The sequence below is a fragment of the Pavona decussata genome, unplaced genomic scaffold, assembly GCF_977016875.1.
Source record: "Pavona decussata unplaced genomic scaffold, jaPavDecu1.1 SCAFFOLD_87, whole genome shotgun sequence".
NCBI classification, from domain to species: Eukaryota; Metazoa; Cnidaria; class Anthozoa; order Scleractinia; family Agariciidae; genus Pavona; species Pavona decussata.
The window spans coordinates 1777853-1798276 of record NW_028145504.1 but is presented as its reverse complement, the minus strand read 5'-3'; the positions used below and the strand labels follow the sequence as shown (position 1 = coordinate 1798276).

The window sequence follows — 20424 nt, the reverse complement described above, 5'->3', positions numbered from 1 at the left end:
ATTCCAAGTGTATCAGCCGAATTGCAAAGAACGGGTTGATATTCTCGTCTGCGTGATTAATCATGTCGCAATAAACTGTAGCAATCAAATGCACAGGAGACATTGCGTTCATAAAGTAAATTTTTAAGCAAGAAATCGTGTTCTTAATGAGGTCTTTCAAACAAAACCCTAGTAATTTACTTTCATTCATTATATCCTGAATTAATATACGATCTAAGTTCTCTATCAAAATACGTGCGCGCCCATTGGTTAAAATCGATCACGTGATTTTCATTTACGTCACGACACCACATTCAGAAAGTGCAGTGTTGGAGATAACTCATGAAAATCGTGCGTTATTGCACATGGCTTCGAGGTTTGCACAGGTTGGAGAAGAGGAAATCCCTCAAATCATCAGTGACTCGAGTCCAACGAACACCAAGAGACAAACAGTCGGAGTGTTTCCATTTTCAAAGGTAAAAGTGAAACAAAACAACTGAAATTTTGTCTGTGCTTACTTATTTGTCGTTTGCGAAAAACAGGTGATTTCGCCATTCGGGCTTTCTGAAGCGTAAGCTTTTATTTGTAGTAAAATTACTGTTTTTCTTTTCGCTACTATCTAGAATGGCCACAACTGAGATATCCGTCTGAAGAATTGGAGAACTTGAGTGCAGAAATATTGGCCGAGCGACTGAGTAAGTTTTACCAAGAACTAAAACAACACGAGGGAAAGGACTACAGCCGTTCAGCTCATGTAGCAATAAGAGCGGGAATCAACCGTTACTTGACTTCAGAGACAGTTGGAAAGACATTTTCTATTATAACTGATCCCATTTTTCAAAACGGCAAACAAGTCCTTGAATGCGAAACTGAAAAAAATCAATGAAAGTGGTACGTCTTAAGTCAAACATCATGCCAGCATTCAGCCTAAGGACATACAAAAATGCTACGAAAGCGGTGCTTTCGCTGGCGATTCGCCTATTTCGTTACTAAGGGTGAATTGGTTTAATATAAACCTGTATTTCTGCCGAAGAGGTCGAGAAAACAAACGAAGATTGACAAAAAAATAAAAAAAAATAGTTTTGTTTTCAAGATCAGAAAGACGCAAGTGAAGTGGAATATGTTGAAATGGCCGAGCAAGAAAAAACTAAAAATCATCCTGGCGGGCTCAGTGACAAGGCCGACGAAGCGGATCCTAAAATGTTTTCTTCTGGTGAAGTCAACTGTCCAGTTCAGTTCCTAAAAAAGTCAATCAGGTTCTTAATCCAGGTGAAGAGGCACTGTTTCAGAGGCCGAAAAGAAAATTCTGCGCTAGCGATGAAATCTGGTTTGACCGAGCGCCGCTCGGCGTGAACAGTTTAGGAAACATGATAAAAGAAATATCAATAGCAGCAAACCTAAGCCAATTTATACAAACCATTGTATAAGAGCGACTTCAGTGACATTGTTAGATAGAGCAGGAGTTCCTGTCCATCGTATAATGCAAGTGTCTGGCCATAGAAACGAGGGAAGCATAAAAGTGTACTGTGAACGAAAACGCTACAACAACAAAAACAATGTTCTGAAATTTTGGCGGCACCAATTGCTTCGACGGCATTGGCGACAAAACCAACACAGCAGATACAGCACAGCAATAGAAATGAAATAACGTACCAAAACATAATCGCAGCTACTACAGGCTCGCCCAAATTTGTCGACTTTGGGAATGCAAAATTTGAAAACTGTAATTTTGCGTTCACGTATAACGTCAAAAAGAAAAGTGATTGACAATTTCTTTGAACAGTCAACAGGCTTCTCGCTGACTGTAGTTTCCAATTTTTATAGCTATTGAACTTGTGTACAGGTTATTTGTGAATTGTAATTTGCTTATTATTGAAATACACCTGTACTTATTTACGGATTTTTTATTTATTAAAATTGTCATGTCATAATAATTGTTATCGTTTTATGTTTTTATTTTTTATGTTTTAACGTGTATCGCGTGCAGTGAACTCAGATCGTATATTAAAAGGGTTGAAGACTGTTAGCTCGTGTATTGTTTACAAATACACGCACTTGCTGACTGTACAATGAACTCGAAATTTTCAATACTGCACTCGGCCTAGAAGGCCTCGTGCAGTATTGAAAATTTCTCGTGTATTTGTAAACAAAACACTCACAACAGTCTCTAACCCATAATTAATATACGATCTGAGTTCTCTATCAAAATACGCGCGCGCCCATTGGTTAAAATCGATCACGTGATTTTCATTTACGTCACGACACCACATTCAGAAAGTGCAGTGTTGGCGATAACGCATGAAAACTGGCGTTATTGCAAATGGCTTCGAGGTTTGCACAAGTTGGAGAAGAGGAAATCCCTCAAATCATCAGTGACTTGTGTACAGGGTATTTGTGAATTGTAATTTTTCTATTATTGAAATACACCTGTACTTATTTAAGGATTTTTTATTTATTAAAATTGTCTTGTCATAATAATTGTTATCGTTTTATGTTTTCCCTCTACGTGCATCGCGTGCAGTGAACTCAGATCGTATATTAAAAGGGTTAGAGACTTTTAGTTCGTGTTTTGTTTACAAATACACGCACTTGCTGACTGTACAATGAACTCGAAATTTTCAATACTGCACTCGGCCTAAGAAGGCCTCGTGCAGTATTGAAAATTTCTCGTTCATTGTACGGTCAGCGCGTGCGTGTATTTGTAAACAAAACACTCACAACAGCCTCTAACCCATAAATAACTGGCTAAGTTTAGGCTTTCAGTCCGCCTAGTAACGTCAGATTCATTGCTTGAAAAACAACCGTGATTTAGACAAGCAGGGCTATAAAAGTTTCCTCGTGATTTCAACTTCTGTGAGCTCATTTGGATTATACCCTTATAATAATATATATATATATATATATATATATATATATATATATACATAACTATTAGAAGTTCATCTACTATCTAAAGTGCTTAATGGATAAAGCAGAGCTGGTACAAATTGTTTTGCGGAGTGGGACTAGTTCAAACACATTTATTTGCTACTCCGAGTTTTATGCTTCTCGCGAAGCAAACATCAGGCAACTACCAAAAACAACGAATACAATCTGAGATATACAAAAAAATTATAACGGCTACGATCGTAGATACACAGATTTGAAAATTTGAAAATAGAGAACAATGCACTCTTATGAGCGTGAAAATAACGGTTAATAACGGATACAATCTGAGATGTACAAAAAATAACGGATACAATCTTATTAAGACATACACTTGAAATATGAAAATTCTAATAAGCGGGGCAGTATGTGGTTGTTTAGATGACGGTATTCAAGAGGAATTTCTTAGAGTGCCTACAGCTTGATGTGAGTTCGTCTCCGCATTTCCGGTCTACATATTATGAAGTACTTCTCCCATAGGCACAAATTACATTTTTTGTTAATGTTTGAATATGATTTTGCACGTTTCACTTTTCGCCATTTAATTACATAATCGATTTTTTTGTTATTTTTGGCATATTTTAGATTGTAACCGTTATTTTTTGTACATCACACATTGTATCCAGTCCGTTATATAATCCTTGATTTAAAATAAGTCATATTTTAAAAATATCTTACTTAACGATGTGCCAGATTTCCCGGTTAAAAATAATATGATAGCAATACAACCTGGAACAATTACAATTAATGGATGAGAAGCTTTATCAGCCTTCGTTAGCCAATCGGAAGTAACTGTTCCCACGAAAAGCAAATATTGCATCGTTCTCCAAATAAACAAATCTAGTTATCCATATCTCTGAAACATTACATCTAAAACCAGAGTTGATTGTTGGGCAAGTTCACAGACATACAGAACAACGACGTCTTGTTCGTTTTTTACTATTGTCGGTAGAATTTGCACGGGAATTTGCGGCGGAGACGAATGCATTAGCTCCTCAACTTTCGTCACACCACTCAAACAGTGTGACAAGCTATCGAACATCACAATCAGTCCTTGAAATTTTCCGGGGTTGAAACAGAAGTAGAATTGATTCTGTGAAGAATGCTTTCTTTCGAACGCCAACGAATTTATTGGAGATGGCTGTCTGTCCTGTTAATCGTGCCAGGTTCAGCATAAAAGTAATTTTTGCACCATCCCGAAGGTTGTTTCGGGTCACTCCTGAAGCAGCCGTGGAAAGAAGCCGCGTTGGAAAAGGAATATATTTTATGCCAATCTATGAAGTTATTAGAACTTTAAAAACGGCACGTCCCAGTTGGTTCAGGTAATAACCAGTTATAAGATGTACTACCAAGCAGGAACTGTATCCAGTGAGTTTATTATTCTCTTCATTCTGGTGATACGAGAATATATGACCATTTTTGATAGAAATCATTTATTTGAGCGATGGAAATAAATAATTAGTGTTGGTAAAGGTCATTTTGTTACTTATCTCTTTATTCTGTTGTCCAATCCAATCATCATAATAACCTATACTTATTTCATGACTCCCATAACGGGATTGCGCTTATATTATATAAGCCGACATCCCGGTCTTTGTTTAAAATAGTTCATTTCAGTTTCGCAAAAAAACTCCTTCAGAAAGATATAAACAGAAAAAAAGGGACGGTAAACTTCATGGTTTGGAATAAATATATTCCTTTCCACAGCCGCTTCAGAGTGACCAGAAACTGACTTCTGGGATGGTGCAAAAATTACTTTTTAATCTTCACGATAAGCTGGACCCCGGGGGGGGGGGGGGGGGTGGTATTTAACAGATGCTTTGGTAGGGAGGTGCGGCCCGGGCGTTCAAACCCTGATCCTGTTTAGGTCACAATTCTCTGATTTCCGTATCCCGTTCATGACAAATTCAAAATTTTCAGACACTATCTAAGACATTTCACCCAAAATCATACCCTGTTTAAGACTAGAATTAAGTAAGTAAGCAAGTAAAACCGTTATTTAGACACGATGACTGAGTATTTAAGCTATGCAGCTTGTGGGGTCATTTAAATAATATAAAAGATAGATAAACAATAACTGTAAGTAAAATAAGACTTATGCCTTAAGAATACATAGAAAATAATACATGGGCGCGCGGAGATATGGAATTTATCTTCGAGTGTTCACATCGTAAGCGCAGTGAACGAGTGAGATATCGAATGTGAACACGAGAAGATAAATTCCATATCTCCAAGCGTCCATGTATTACTCTGTTTATTACATAAACAAGAATCAGCCATTCCATAAACCAAAACCATGCCATATAGTCGAGAACCAGATAAATGTATTTCATTATTTAAAATACTTTAGTGAAAACTCGGAGCTCTACAAAGTACAGTAAAAATAAACGAAAACGAAAACGTAAACGAAAGTGCAAGTTGCTATGGCAACAAAAGAAGATTTCTTGATTTCTGATTGGCCAATATCGTATTTTTACGTGTGAAAATATATGGATTTTCTCAGTGGCAGAAATCCTAATAAAACACTGATTTTAATATAATAAACTAGTTTCTTCCATTGGCGGTCCTTTGCAGATTACTTTTACTTCATTGAAATATGCTTCGTTCTTCAAAAGACCAATAAACAGACATATAAGCTTGTCCTGTTTAAGCCTTTAGATCATGTAGCGATACCCTGTTTAAGACAGAAAGTGATGAAATAGACACCCCGTTCAAGATAAAACACCCTGAAAACCATACCCTATCTGGCCGCACGTCCCCGTTAAGGTCAGATAAGGGAGTACCCCCCCCCCCCCCCCCCGGGGAGCTGGACAGATAGTCATTTCAAATAAATTCGTCGCCTTTTGAAAACACGCATTCTTGCTAAAATCAATTCTACTTCTGTTTCAACTCCGGAAAATTTCAAGGACTTTGCTGTGATGTTTTCTATGCTTGTTACACTGCGTGAGTGGTGTGACTGAAGTCGAGGAGCTAGTGTATTCGTCTGCACCGCAAATCCCACCGACAATAGTCAAAAACGAACAAGACATCGTTGTGAACTTGTCTTACAATAAACTCTAGATCTGGTTTAATGCTTCGAGATATGGGTAAGTAGATCTGTTTATTTAGAGAACGATGCAATATTTGCTTTTCGTGGGGACAGTTACTTCCAATTCAGCTATCGAAAGGGTAATAAAGCTTCTCTTCCTTCAGAGAATCATCTAAATCAATTAAATTCGATGTTTGAATTGTACAATTGCAAAAGTGTCTGTTTTTTCAACTTTGTCTGGAATGTTGACGGAAAATGTATTCCAATGTAATTTGAAACTCAGCCGCTCGAGTTGCCGAACGCGAGAAAGCTGAAATATTCCTCAGGGAAATTCAAGTGTTTCCACAAGATTTTTCTCAAACCTAATGATGGAGTTCTTATAACTTACAATACTTCTCTTTCGAATAGCGCTTCTCATGTTTCCTTTACGAACTTCTTCTTCTCTGGCAAACAAAGAAACGAACACTCTTCTTCATGCTGAGAGACAAAAGAGACCGCGCGCAAAGCGTCGTGGGTACGCCAACTTTTTCGCAGGCGACGAGTTTTCGTAATGGTATCAAATTGCTAAACTCGTTGAAAAGTCCATGGACAATTTCTTGTCTTACCTATAAAGCTTCCCGAAATTTTGGTTTCCTGAACTTGTGAGACGGAAAAGCAACAAATTAAACTTTAAGATCTCTTACTTCTTCCGCAGTGCTTCTGTATTAAACCTCCAATATATCTCCACACAATCGAAATAGTACGACGCCAAAGGCTTCTGGCTTGAATATGAATATCACCAAGGTAATGTGTCATTCGTCATCAATAGCCAATCACACGCACGTAAGACCAAGTAATCTTCAGCCAATGAAATGCAGCCCCCAACACACACTGGCGGCCCCGCCAACATTTTTCCCCATACCACCCTACGATCACAGTTTGGCCAATCGAGATTTTTTTTCTAATATGCGAACTATGTATTCCCACTGTAAGTACATACTACACTTTGATGCGAGGACAACAAAAATCGCTCCTCGGGTTTTCTAAGTGGTTTTAAACTAGTTTATTGTCGACTCACCAATTTTAGAAGAATTGAAACAACGCAGTATCTTTTCTTGATACAGCGACACTACGAAAAAGAAACAAGGAAAGGCTTTTTCTACATAAACTTGGCAGATAGAATAACAAAATTAACAGAAGATAATTTGCTAAGCACCTCGACTTTACTCTGTGCATTTTACCTGTAAAAAAGCCTGGACAGGGGTTGAAGAAAAGAAAGGAGTAACGTGAAGGCAGGAAACACATCGCCATATGAAGCAATAAACAGCGGAAAGCATTTATCAAGAAAACACAATTAACACAAATTCATCGGAAGTGACGTCTGATGTTTGAGTGATACATAGGGAGGAAGTCGAAGCACGGAGCGTGAAGCGTGAAACCTCTTAAAATATAAGACAGTTACAAGGCTTTGAGTACAACAGGAAGAGCGCAGTTTGTTAAAAGCTCTTCAGCATCGAGATGATTCCATGCTGGAACAATATCATTGCCAAAATCCAAAAATGTTCACTGTCTCTAGCTGATGACATTCAAGATTTTTGACTGAGGTTGAAAATAACTACCCTTTGGGGGATACAGTGATTAACTCAAGAGTAGACGGATTGCAGCACAATAAAAAAGATCAGAACAGGAGGACAAAACAATGAAGCAATAAGCTATAATGGTTTAAACACTTTTCATATTCAAACGCCAAAATTTTTGACAAAGAGTAACTTAAACTCGGGATTCTTGCCAAACCAAAATGACACCATTTATTACAGACAGAATTTTAAAATGCACAGCGTACTAAGTCTAAACAATCTACAGCGTTTCCGGAATGATTGATTGATCGTTACGTTCCTTGATAATTATTTTCCGCTTGTAAAGTCTAAAAGGCGCAAACAAATTACTTATGCATCAAAACGCTCATCACGTTAATGTTTAATGCTTCGAACGGCAGTGGGCACATAATTATGAAAGCAAGAATCAAGAATCCCATTTTTTCTTTTTTTGCGGAGAGTGTGGGCGGGGGTTAAAACATGCCATCGTGCCAACCTGACTTAGCAGAATTACGCAGTATTCGTGAATGAGTGGTGTAACTAAACTTGAACGGACTTAAACTCGGGATTCTTGCCAAACCAAAATGACACCATTTATTAAAGACAGAATTTTAAAAAAATGCACAGCGTGTTAACTCTAAGCAAGTTACGGCGTTCCCGGAATGTTTGATTAATTGTTACGTTCATTGATAATTATTTTCCGCTTGTAAAGCCTAAAAGGCGCAAACATATTACTTATGCATCAAAAGGCTCATCACGTTGATGTTTAAAGGGGAAGTATCACGAAAATTTGCTGTCATTTCAAAAGCCAAAAATGTTTGATTGTCAGCAGAAACAACGAAATAATTGTCAAGTTTGTTAAAAATTATCACCCCGGTGCAATAAAACTGTCGATTAGTGCCTCTGGCCAAAACAGAGTAGGCCGGTTTGGATTGAAACTTGAAAAATATTAGGCTACTGTTTTTCAAGTTCTCGCATTTTTGTTTCCAAAATGCGCTAGAACAGATCACAAGTTGTTTATTTCAAGAATTGAGTTGATTTCGTTCCTCTCGTCATTCTAGAATTATTTGGGTGGTGATTGAAGGTCTTATTTCATCATTTTTAACAAAAGATATCAAAACCCCCATGATACTTCCCCTTTAATGCTTCGAACAGCAGTTGGCACATAATTATGAAAGCAAGAATCAAAATCAAAGATATCAGACAAAAACGGGAAAAAAGAAAAAAAGGAAATAGAAGAAACGGATCCTGACTCGAACTTGACTAGTGACTCGAACTTGACTCGTGCTACGAGTAGACTATATGGCAAAACCCATTTAGGCTATGTCTACACTATACTGGATAGCATTTAGGCCGAAATTGTGAGAAATATTCCGGCCTGGTGTGAACAGAAGTGGCCCAAAACCGCCGCCATCAGCTGCTGATCTACAAGTTTCTTTAAACATGAATCGCGCTTGATGGTAATTCGCTGCTTTCAGATCACGCAAACACACCTACTTTGCAGCTCGGGTCTTGACAGGATGTACTGCCAATAAGTGAAAGAAAACTTAATTTTTGGCAATTACGACTTAGTCTAAAGTCTGTCCCTGTCTAAGCGTTTTTGTGCAGATATATCCTTTGTCGTAAAAGGGTTCGTTATTGAGAAATCGACCAAACATTTATAAAGAAGTCAACAAATCAGTATTTAATGGATGATACAATGATTCAGGGCATCCAACGGTCATAAAACTTCGAAACTCTGGAAAACTAGTTCCTATCGTTTTTGCTTGAAGGAACAAATATGTCATTAAAATGCGTAAGAAGGTCAGCTCCTGTTTTCCTACAGCCAGCTACAGCTCATAGATTCATCGAAGAAAATTCCCTTCCCTAAAATGTTCAGCAGCTTAAAGTTTGAGTTAAAGCATCCCAACGAATCTGACTATATTATCTCACACAAATATGAGTTTAACAGGACAGAAAACGATAGGAACACACGACAGAGCCGCGTGTGAAGTATTTTGCTTCAGTGTTTTTGTTGGGTGGCCCTGATTATTCAATACAGACTGCACTGGCTTAAAGGATACGACAGTAATATAATCCAGTGAAGTGGTAAACCATAGAACACTTCAATTCCTACGTTTGAACGGAAAAAGCTTTAGCGACGATTAACTAATCTTTGGATATTATAAGTTACACGTATCGTTGAATTTTGCTTCTTTCAAAGCGGAGGGAAGTTTACATGTAAATAAACGATACAAACTATTTGAACTGTTTTTGGTAAAAATACCAACAGCAAAATGTGCAAGAAAGATACGCATTGTTAAGTCACATAGAAACATATTGATGGGTACTATTTCTTTCGTAACGAAAATTGACACCCGTTATTATGATTACAACATGAAACATTCAAGTCTTCATCAAAACCTTAGCTACTAAATGCCATGTCAATTTTCAAGCGACGCCACGGAATAAATATTTACCAAACACTTGAAGTTTGTGTAAAGAGATATCCTTGGAAAGCACAAAGGCGTTTCTACAGTCCCCACAATCACCGTCTTTGAAACAAAGTACTCGATTTTCGATCAGATACACATTCAATTTCTTATTTGTTTCTGCTTATCTGACATTGTTACAGTAAATAGATAATGGTATTATCAGCCAAACCTTTAAGTCTTCATAATAGTCAATATTTGTTTACATATCGTTGATGTCTCGAGGAAGGTTAGTGGTCAAGATCTCCAAGTTAATCAGTAGAACGTTCGGACTCACCAATTTTAGAAGAACTGAAACGACGTAGTTTTTTTCTTGATACAGCGACACTACGAAAAAGAAATAAGGTAAAGCTTTTCTACATGAACTTGGCAGATAGAATAAAAAATTGACAGAAGATAATTTTCTAGGCACCTCGACCTTACTCTGTGTATTTTACCTGTAAAAAAGCCGGGACAGGGGTTGAAGAAAAGTGGTAACGTAAAGGACAGGAAACACATCGCTATATGAAGCAATAAACGGCGGAAAGCATTTATCAAGAAAACACAATTAACACAAATTCATCGGAAGTGACGTCTGATGTTTGAGTGATACATAGGGAGGAAGTCGAAGCACGGAGCGTGAAGCGTGAAACCTCTTAAAATATAAGACAGTTACAAGGCTTTGAGTACAACAGGAAGAGCGCAGTTTGTTAAAAGCTCTTCAGCATCGAGATGATTTCATGCTGGAACGATATCATTGCCAAAATCCAAAAATGTTCACTGTCTCTAGCTGATGACATTCAAGATTTTTGACTGAGGGTGAAAATAAATACCCTTTGGGGGATACAGTGATTAACGTAAGATTATACAGATTGTAGCACAATAGAAAAGAACAGGAAGACAAACTAAGGAAGCAATAAGCTATAATGATTTAAACACTTTTCATATTCAAACGGAAAACTTTTTGACAAAGAGTAACTAAACTTGAACGTTACACTGTAAATCCTTGCAGAATCCAATTTTCAATGCTTCGAACAGCAGTTGGCACATAATTATGAAAGCAAGAATCAAAATCAAAGATATCAGACAAAAACGGGAAAAAAGAAAAAAAGGAAATAGAAGAAACGGATCCTGACTCGAACTTGACTAGTGACTCGAACTTGACTCGTGCTACGAGTAGACTATATGGCAAAACCCATTTAGGCTTTGTCTACACTATACTGGATAGCATTTAGGCCTAAATTGTGAGAAATATTCCGGCCTGGTGTGAACAGAAGTGGCCCAAAACCGCCGCCATCAGCTGCTGATCTACAAGTTTCTTTAAACATGAATCGCGCTTGATGGTAATTCGCTGCTTTCAGATCACGCAAACACACCTACTTTGCAGCTCGGGTCTTGACAGGATGTACTGCCAATAAGTGAAAGAAAACTTAATTTTTGGCAATTACGACTTAGTCTAAAGTCTGTCCCTGTCTAAGCGTTTTTGTGCAGATATATCCTTTGTCGTAAAAGGGTTCGTTATTGAGAAATCGACCAAACATTTATAAAGAAGTCAACAAATCAGTATTTAATGGATGATACAATGATTCAGGGCATCCAACGGTCAAAAACTTCGTAACTCTGCAGGAAAGCTAGTTCCTTTCGTTTTCGAAGACGCAAATATGTCATTACAATGTGAAAAAAGGTCCGCTACTGTTTTCGCACAGCCAGCTACAGCTTGTAGATTCGCCGAAGAAAATTCCCTTCGCCAAACTGTTCAGCAACTTAAAGTTTGACTTAAAGCACCCCAACAAATCGAACTATATTATCTCAAACAAATATGTGTTTAACAGGACACAAAACGATCGGGAACATAGGACAGAGCCGCGTGTGAAGTATTTTGCTTCAGTGTTTTTGTTGGGTGGCCCTGATTATACCCTCTTAACACAAACCTATACAGACTGTGGCATTAAGGAAACGACAGAAATATAATCCAGTGAGGCGATAAACCATAGAACACTTCACTTCCTACGTTCGAATGGAAAAACCTTTAGCGACGATTAACTAATCTTTGAATATTATAAGTTAGACATATCTTTGAATTTTGCTCCTTTTTGAGGAGAGAGACATTTTTCAATTCAATTCAATTCATTTATTTTGCCATTAACCAAAAAAATATGTAAATAAACGATAAAAACTATTTGAGCTGTTCTTGGTAAAAATAGCAATAACAAAATGCGCAAGAAAGATACGCATTGCATTTAATTAATATTTCTTCCGTAAGGAAAATTTACACCCGTTATTCTGGTCACGACATGAAACATTCAAGTCTTCATCAAAACCTTAGCTCCATGACGAAATTAAAGACTCTGTCAATTTTCAAGTGAGAGCGCGGAATAAATGTCTACCAAACACTTGAAGTCTGTGTAAAGAAATATCCCTCGGAAGGCACAAAGTCCTTTATACAGTCCCCGCAAACACCATCTTTGAGATGAGGCCGGACTCGATTTTCGATCAGCTAGACATTCAGTATCGTATTTGTTTTTGCATTTCAGACATTATAAGAGTAAACAGATCATGGTATTATCAGCCAAACCTTTAAGTTAGTTCATAATAGTCAATATTTGTTTACATATCGTTGATATCTCGAGGAAGGTAAATGGTCAAAGACCGCCTAGTTTGTTATTAGAACGTTGACTCACCAATTTTAGAAGAACTGAAACAATACAGTATATTTTTCTTGATACCGCGGCACTACGATTAAAAAAAAAAAGTAAAGGCTTTTTACATAAATTTGTCAGATGGTATGACAAAATTGAAAAAAGATGATTTGCTAGGCACCTCGACCACAATCTTTGCATTTTACCTGTCCTTGTAAGTAAATTAAACGAAATCTCATTTTAGAAATGGCTACCGGAGGCAAAATTTAGGACTGCCCGTTTTCGCCTGGATAATTCACGGATTTATTTAATTTTGCACTTTGATTTCTTGTTTTAAATAAATATAATAGTTCACTTTGCAGAAGTACAGTAGTGAAGCACAGGACAGCAATACATAACGATACATGGAGCAATAAACCATGAAGAGGGTACGGAGACCTTTATACTGTCCCCACAATAACCATCTTTGAAACAAGGCCACTCGATTTTCGATCAGCTACACAAAGACATTTTTCATTCATATTGGTTTTCCTTATCTGACATTATTAGAGTAACCATACGATGGTATTACAGCAAAACCTCTGAGTATTCATAATAGACAATATTTTGTATACAAATAGATGACATCTCAAAGAAGGTAAATGGTCATAGACCTCCGCTGAAGTTTATCAGTACAAAATTGACTCACCAATCAGTTTAGAAGAACTGAAACAACGCCGTATTTTTGCTCGAGACAGCCGCACTAGGAAAAAGAAACCAAGAAACAGCCTTTTACATAAATTTGGCAGATAGAATGACAAAATTGTCAGGAGATAATTTGCTCGGCATCTCGCTTTTCATCTGTGTATTTTACCTGTAAAATGTCCGCACACAGGTTGAAGAAAAGCAATAATGTAAAGGACACTAAGCATACCGTTATATGACTAGACAATAAACACAATAAACACAAATTGTCCGGAAGTGACGTTTGCTGTTTAAAAAAAGATACACAGAAAGGAAGTCGAAGCACGAAGCGTGAAGCCTCCCAAAACAAAAATCTTTTGGAAGCGTTCAGAAAAAAGGAAGAGCTTTTTCAAAACCTTTTCAACCTCAACAAAGTATAATGCTGGAAAAATATCATTGCCACTGAAAAAAAAATCTTTGCTAGGCATCTCCAAATCTGTGTATTTTCCCCTGTAGAAAAGCCGGCAAAGGCTTTGAAGAAAGGCAGCGAATGTAAATGACAGCAATCTTATCGCTTTATGAAGTAATAAATAGCGGAAAACAACTATCACGAAAACACAATAAACACAAGTTCTTCGGAAGTGACGTTTGCTGTTTAAACGATACTTAGTAGAAAGGAAGTCGAAGCGCGAAGCGTAAACCCTCCCAAAACAAAACACATTTTCTAAGTTTTGAGAAATAAAGCAAGCGTCTTTTCAAACCTTTTCAACCTCAACATAATTAAATGTTGGAACAATATCATTGCCAACATAAATTAAAATGATCGCTATCGAAATCTGCTGACCTACAACTGTTTTTGACTGAGAAGGAAAATAAATAACCCTTGGGCGATACAATGATTAACTTGCACCCCAGTAGTATACGGATAACAGCACAATAGAAAAGGACAGGAAGACAAAGCAGTGAAGCAATAAACCACAACAACTATAGATTTAAACATTTTTCATATTCAAACGGCAAAATCTTCGACAAAGATTAGCTAAAATGTGAATAAGCTACAGAAATCCTTGTTAGACCCTGTATTTTGTTTGTTTGTTTTGTTTATATCTTTTATGTTGTTTTGGCGGTGGGAGGAAGAGTGGGGGCCTGGGGGAGGGGGGGCTATAACACTGTCGCAACCTGAAAAATCAGAGTCACGCAGACTATTCGTAAATAACCGATGTAAACTATTCAAGCTCAGGATTTTAGGCAAACCAAAATGAGCTGAAATGGCAATATTAGCTCAAGATAAAGACTTGAAAATACACAGTTTATTGCCTCTCAATAACCTATGCAACTATGACATTTTCGGAATGTTCGATTCTTTGTTACCGAAACTGATAATTGTTTTACGCTAACTTCAATGGGCGCAAACATTTGAGTTATGTATCTTGCTTCAAAACGCATCGTTGTTTAATCACAAGTGCATCAGAATTAAATATCTTCAAATCTGAAAGTCTCAAATGCGAACACAAAAAAGTGTGTCTTGGCTCTCTAGGAGGGAATTCAAAATATTAGTGGGTTTATTACCCCAAAATAAGCATCTGAATGTTTCACAGTCTGCATAAATTTCATTTCAACAAGTAACAAGTTCAGTCACCGTATCTGAACTATTTAAACAATCCAGATTTTACTGGACGTAATGTAAACTTATAAAGGAAACTCTTTTAGGGCAATAACTTTCGTCTGACGTTTTACATTAAAACGCTTGCAGTATAAGAACGCCCTGTAGATTTTTAAGGTACGCCACTATACAGACTAAGTAAATTCCTCGTAATGATTATTTCCTCAAAAAAGAACATTATCAAGACGTACTGCAGTGTGACATAAAGGACAGCAAGACATATCGATTGGGTGACATTGTGAAGCAATTAATTTCAGTTCACACAAGAAGGGCCATCTTTGAAAACGAGATTCTCATATTTTGAGCTCATCACATTAGATGAGATGAGATGTAATGTACAAGTCAAGAGCAAGACCGCGCTTTACATTACATAAACAAAACGATTTTCACTAATATTTGTTTTTATCTTTACATATTTTAACAGATCTTGGAAATAGGCCTGTAACAGCTAGGCGGGCGCTGGTACCAATGGATTGCTTAGTAGAGTACCACAGTAGACCCCGCTTTACATAACCAACTTAATACGGATACTCGCTTATTAGGAACACTGAGTTCAATTTGTCCTGTAGAAAACCTCATATATTTTCTCTTACATTAGCTGGACAAAGGACACTGGTTTTCTGTGCCCTGTATAAACTGTCTAATATTCAGTCAGTCTGGCTGAACCACAAACTGAAAAGTTTCAGAGCAGAGCAAAGTCATAGATTATTTTACATTATTAGGTTGTCAGCTGCGTTTGAAACACTGTGGATCGTTTATTTTAGTTGGAGACTATTTGGATGAGCGTAAGGTTTCTTCGGTTTGAACTTAAGTTACAGTTGAGACATTAAGCATCGTTCTGTTGCTTTTAAATTGTATGTAAAATTGTCAGAAAATTACTTACTTACCACGTCTGACTTAAGCTGTGTACTTGTCCCAGACGAAAAAAGTTGTGGGGCTTGAAGCAAGGTTGTGGGACAGATGGTTGCCCATTAATTTAGATGAGAGCGGAAAACAATTGTATGGAAACACAATAAACACAAATTCTCCGTAAGTGACGTCGGTTGTTTAATGATACATAGAGAGGAAGTCGAAGCAACATGCAAGCATGAATTGAATCCCTCAAAACAAAGAACACTTTCAATCTTAAAGTGTTCACTGACGCACTACGATCGCGTTGAGTTGTAAAATTGTAAGTAAATTAAACGAAATCTCATTTTAGAAATGGCTGCCGGAGGCAAAATTTAGGACTGCCCGTTTTCGCCTGGATAATTCACGGATTTATTTAATTTTGCACTTTGATTTCTTGTTTTAAATAAATATAATAGTTCACTTTGCAGAAGTACAGTAGTGAAGCACAGGACAGCAATACATAACGATACATGGAGCAATAAACCATGAAGAGGGTACGGAGACCTTTATACTGTCCCCACAATAACCATCTTTGAAACAAGGCCACTCGATTTTCGATCAGCTACACAAAGACATTTTTCATTCATATTGGTTTTCCTTATCTGACATTATTAGAGTAACCATATGATGGTATTACAGCAAAACCTCTGAGTATTCATAATAGACAATATTTTGTATACAAATAGATGACATCTCAAAGAAGGTAAATGGTCATAGACCTCCGCTGAAGTTTATCAGTACAAAATTGACTCACCAATCAGTTTAGAAGAACTGAAACAACGCCATATTTTTGCTCGAGACAGCCGCACTAGGAAAAAGAAACCAAGAAACAGCCTTTTACATAAATTTGGCAGATAGAATGACAAAATTGTCAGGAGATAATTTGCTCGGCATCTCGCTTTTCATCTGTGTATTTTACCTGTAAAATGTCCGCACACAGGTTGAAGAAAAGCAATAATGTAAAGGACACTAAGCATACCGTTATATGACTAGACAATAAACACAATAAACACAAATTGTCCGGAAGTGACGTTTGCTGTTTAGAAAAAGATACACAGAAAGGAAGTCGAAGCACGAAGCGTGAAGCCTCCCAAAACAAAAATCTTTTGGAAGCTTTCAGAAAAAAGAAGAGCTTTTTCAAAACCTTTTCAACCTCAACAAAGTATAATGCTGGAAAAATATCATTGCCACTGAAAAGAAAACTTTGCTAGGCATCTCCAAATCTGTGTATTTTCCCCTGTAGAAAAGCCGGCAAAGGCTTTGAAGAAAGGCAGCGAATGTAAATGACAGCAATCTTATCGCTTTATGAAGTAATAAATAGCGGAAAACAACTATCACGAAAACACAATAAACACAAGTTCTCCGGAAGTGATGTTTGCTGTTTAAACGATACTTAGTAGAAAGGAAGTCGAAGCGCGAAGCGTAAACCCTCCCAAAACAAAACACATTTTCTAAGTTTTGAGAAATAAAGCAAGCGTCTTTTCAAACCTTTTCAACCTCAACATAATTAAATGTTGGAACAATATCATTGCCTAAATAAATTAAAATGATCACTATCGAAATCTGCTGACCTACAACTGTTTTTGACTGAGAAGGAAAATAAATAACCCTTGGGCGATACAATGATTAACTTGCACCCCAGTAGTATACGGATAACAGCACAATAGAAAAGGACAGGAAGACAAAGCAGTGAAGCAATAAACCACAACAACTATAGATTTAAACATTTTTCATATTCAAACGGCAAAATTTTTGACAAAGATTAGCTAAAATTTGAATAAGCTACAGAAATCCTCGTTAGACCCTGTTTTTTGTTTGTTTGTTTTGTTTATATCTTTTATGTTGTTTTGGCGGTGGGAGGAAGAGTGGGGGCCTGGGGGAGGGGGGCTATAACACTGTCGCAACCTGACAAATCAGAGTCACGCAGACTATTCGTAAATAACCGATGTAAACTATTCAAGCTCAGGATTTTTGGCGAACCAAAATGAGCTGAAATGGCAAAATTAGTTCAAGATAAAGAGTTGAAAATACACAGTTTATTGCCTCTCAATAACCTATGCAACTATGACATTTTCGGAATGTTCGATTCATTGTTACCGAAACTGATAATTGTTTTCCGCTAACTTCAATGGGCGCAAACATTTGAGTTATGTATCTTGCTTCAAAACGCATCGTTGTTTAATCACAAGTGCATCAGAATTAAATATCTTCAAATCTGAAAGTCTCAAAAGCGAACACAAAAAAGTGTGTCTTGGGTCTCTAGGAGGGAATTCAAAATATTAGTGGGTTTATTACCCCAAAATAAGCATCTGAATGTTTCACAGTCTGCATATATTTCATTTCAATAAGTAACAAGTTTAGTCACCGTATCTGAACTATTTTTAAAAACAATCCAGATTTCACTGGACGTAATGTAAACTTATAAAGGAAACTCTTTTAGGGCAATAATTTTTGTCTAACGTTTTACATTAAAACGCTTGCAGTATAAGAACGCCCTGTTGATTTTTAAGGTACGCCACTATACAGACTAAGTAAATTCCTCGTAATGATTATTTCCTCAAAAAAGAACATTATCAAAACGTACTGCAGTGCGACATAAAGGACAGCAAGACATATCGATTGGGTGACATTGCGAAGCAATTAATTTCAGTTCACACAAGAAGGGCCATCTTTGAAAACGAGATTCTCATATTTTGAGCTCACTAAATTAGATGAGATGAGATGTAATGTACAAGCCAAGAGCAAGACCGCGCTTTACATCACATAAACAAAACGATTTTCACTAATATTTGTTTTTATCTTTACATATTTTAACAGATCTTGTAAATAGGCCTGTAACAGCTATACGGGCGCTGGTACTCATGGATTGCTTAGTAGAGTACTACAGTAGACCCCGCTTTACATAACCAACTTAATACGGATACTCGCTTATTAGGAAGACTGAGTTCAATTTGTCCTGTAGAAAACCTCATATATTTTCTCTTACATTAACCGGACAAAGGACACTGGTTTTCTGTGTCTTGTGTAAATTGTCTAATATTCAGTCCGTCTGGCTGAACCACAAACTGAAAAGTATCAGAGCAGAGCAAAGTCACGGATTATTTTACATGATTACGTTGTCAGCTGCGTTTGAAGCGCTGTGGATCGTTTATTTTAGTTGGAGACTATTTGGATGAGCGTAAGGTTTCTTCGGTTTGAACTTAAGTTACAGTTAAGACATTAAGCATCGTCTAAGTTCTGTTGCTTTTAAATTGTATGTAAAATTGTCAGAAAATTCTCTACTTACCACGTCTGACTTAAGCTGTGTACTTGTCCCTGACGAAAAAAGTTGTGGGGCTTGAAGCAAGGTTGCGGGACAGATGGTTGCCCATTAATTTAAATGAGAGCGGAAAACAATTGTATGGAAACACAATAAACACAAATTCTCCGTAAGTGACGTCGGTTGTTTAATCATAGAGAGGAAGTCGAAGCAACAAGCATGAATTGAATCCCTCAGAACAAAGAACAGTTTCAAGGGCTTCTTAAGCTCGATTTAATCTTAAAGTGTTCACTGACGCACTAAGATCGCGTTGCATTGTGGATGTGTACGGGAGGCACGCACTGTGGACATAAAAAATACTAGGCCAAAACTGCGATGACTGTGGTGAGAAAGTTTCATGGAATTGTGTGATAATAAATGAAAGGCAGTTCTTCATTTTCCATTGTAGCATGGATTCAAAGTATCCAGTCAATGGCCTTAAATTTGATGAATTATGCGCAGAGTAAGAAAAGAGATCCGAAAACCGATCACTGATTTTCCAAAACGATGCTGTTCTCAAGAATATATCATAGAGAAAATGAAGTAAGCCGGGATACACATACTGTGTGACCTTTGTTTAATAGCCGGGAAAACGATTAGTTGATAGTTTCACTTGCCCAAATGCCACATTTTTCATTCGCGTAACAGAAAAGCAGACCAAGCCGGGGTGACAAAGATATACCAGTTGTTGCATATTTCTTCTTCCCTTTTTTTTTAATAATAACTCTTTATTGTGCCTTACATGCTTTACATCGTGCATTATAAGGTTTCACAAAACCTATTTATTTTAGGGGGCAAGGAGATCTTAAGCAAGCTGTGTTGAGCTTTTGAAAAGATCCCCCTTAATTACTTATTACAGTACAGTAGTGGGCGTCAAGAAAAGGATGGAATACTTAACAATAAAATAACAAGATTGTCCAAGCTTAAATCTTATTACTGTTTCTGATACCGATTTAACATAATTGGTTCCTTTAGAACAGCCGGTAAGCTGTTCCATACGACTGCTCCTCTGTACGTTATCATTATTAGGCCAAGTTTCTGTTAAACCTATGACAGAAAAGCTATGTTTTAAGGAGTCGAGGTATGCTAAGAGATCATATTTATTAACTATGCTTCTGATATTAAGGTGTATTCTGATATTAAGAAAACATCTGTGTTGTTTGTCTTCGAAATTAGTGAAATTAACAGAAGATAATTTGCTAGGTACCTCGACCTTACTCTGTGCATTTTACCTGTAAAAAAGCCGGGACAGGGGTTGAAGAAAACTGGTAACGTTAAGGCAGGAAACATATCGCTCATGTCGCTATATGAAGC

The 20424-nt window shown here is 37.1% G+C and overlaps 1 protein-coding gene and 1 pseudogene across 6 annotated transcripts in view; one reads left to right on the top strand and one right to left on the bottom strand.

Moving 5' to 3' along the window:
- The window catches only part of LOC146474713 (uncharacterized), a 37518-nt gene extending 20899 nt beyond the window's left edge, over positions 1-16619 (bottom strand). For 2 of the 6 annotated variants that reach the window (XM_085116477.1, XM_085116482.1), the window contains exons 1-3: positions 15809-15838; positions 10255-10304; positions 6990-7040 (exon numbers count right to left, since the gene is read on the bottom strand). The gene's annotated coding sequence lies outside the window, so the exon portion shown is untranslated. Of the gene's footprint in view, positions 1-6989; positions 7041-10254; positions 10305-13283; positions 13333-15808; positions 15839-16566 lie in introns of those variants that run through there. The other 4 variants (XM_085116478.1, XM_085116480.1, XM_085116481.1 and 1 more) reach the window with 4 other exon arrangements.
- On the top strand, positions 575-1927 carry LOC146474714 (uncharacterized protein KIAA1958-like; annotated as a pseudogene).
- Positions 16620-20424: the final 3805 nt, after the last annotated feature.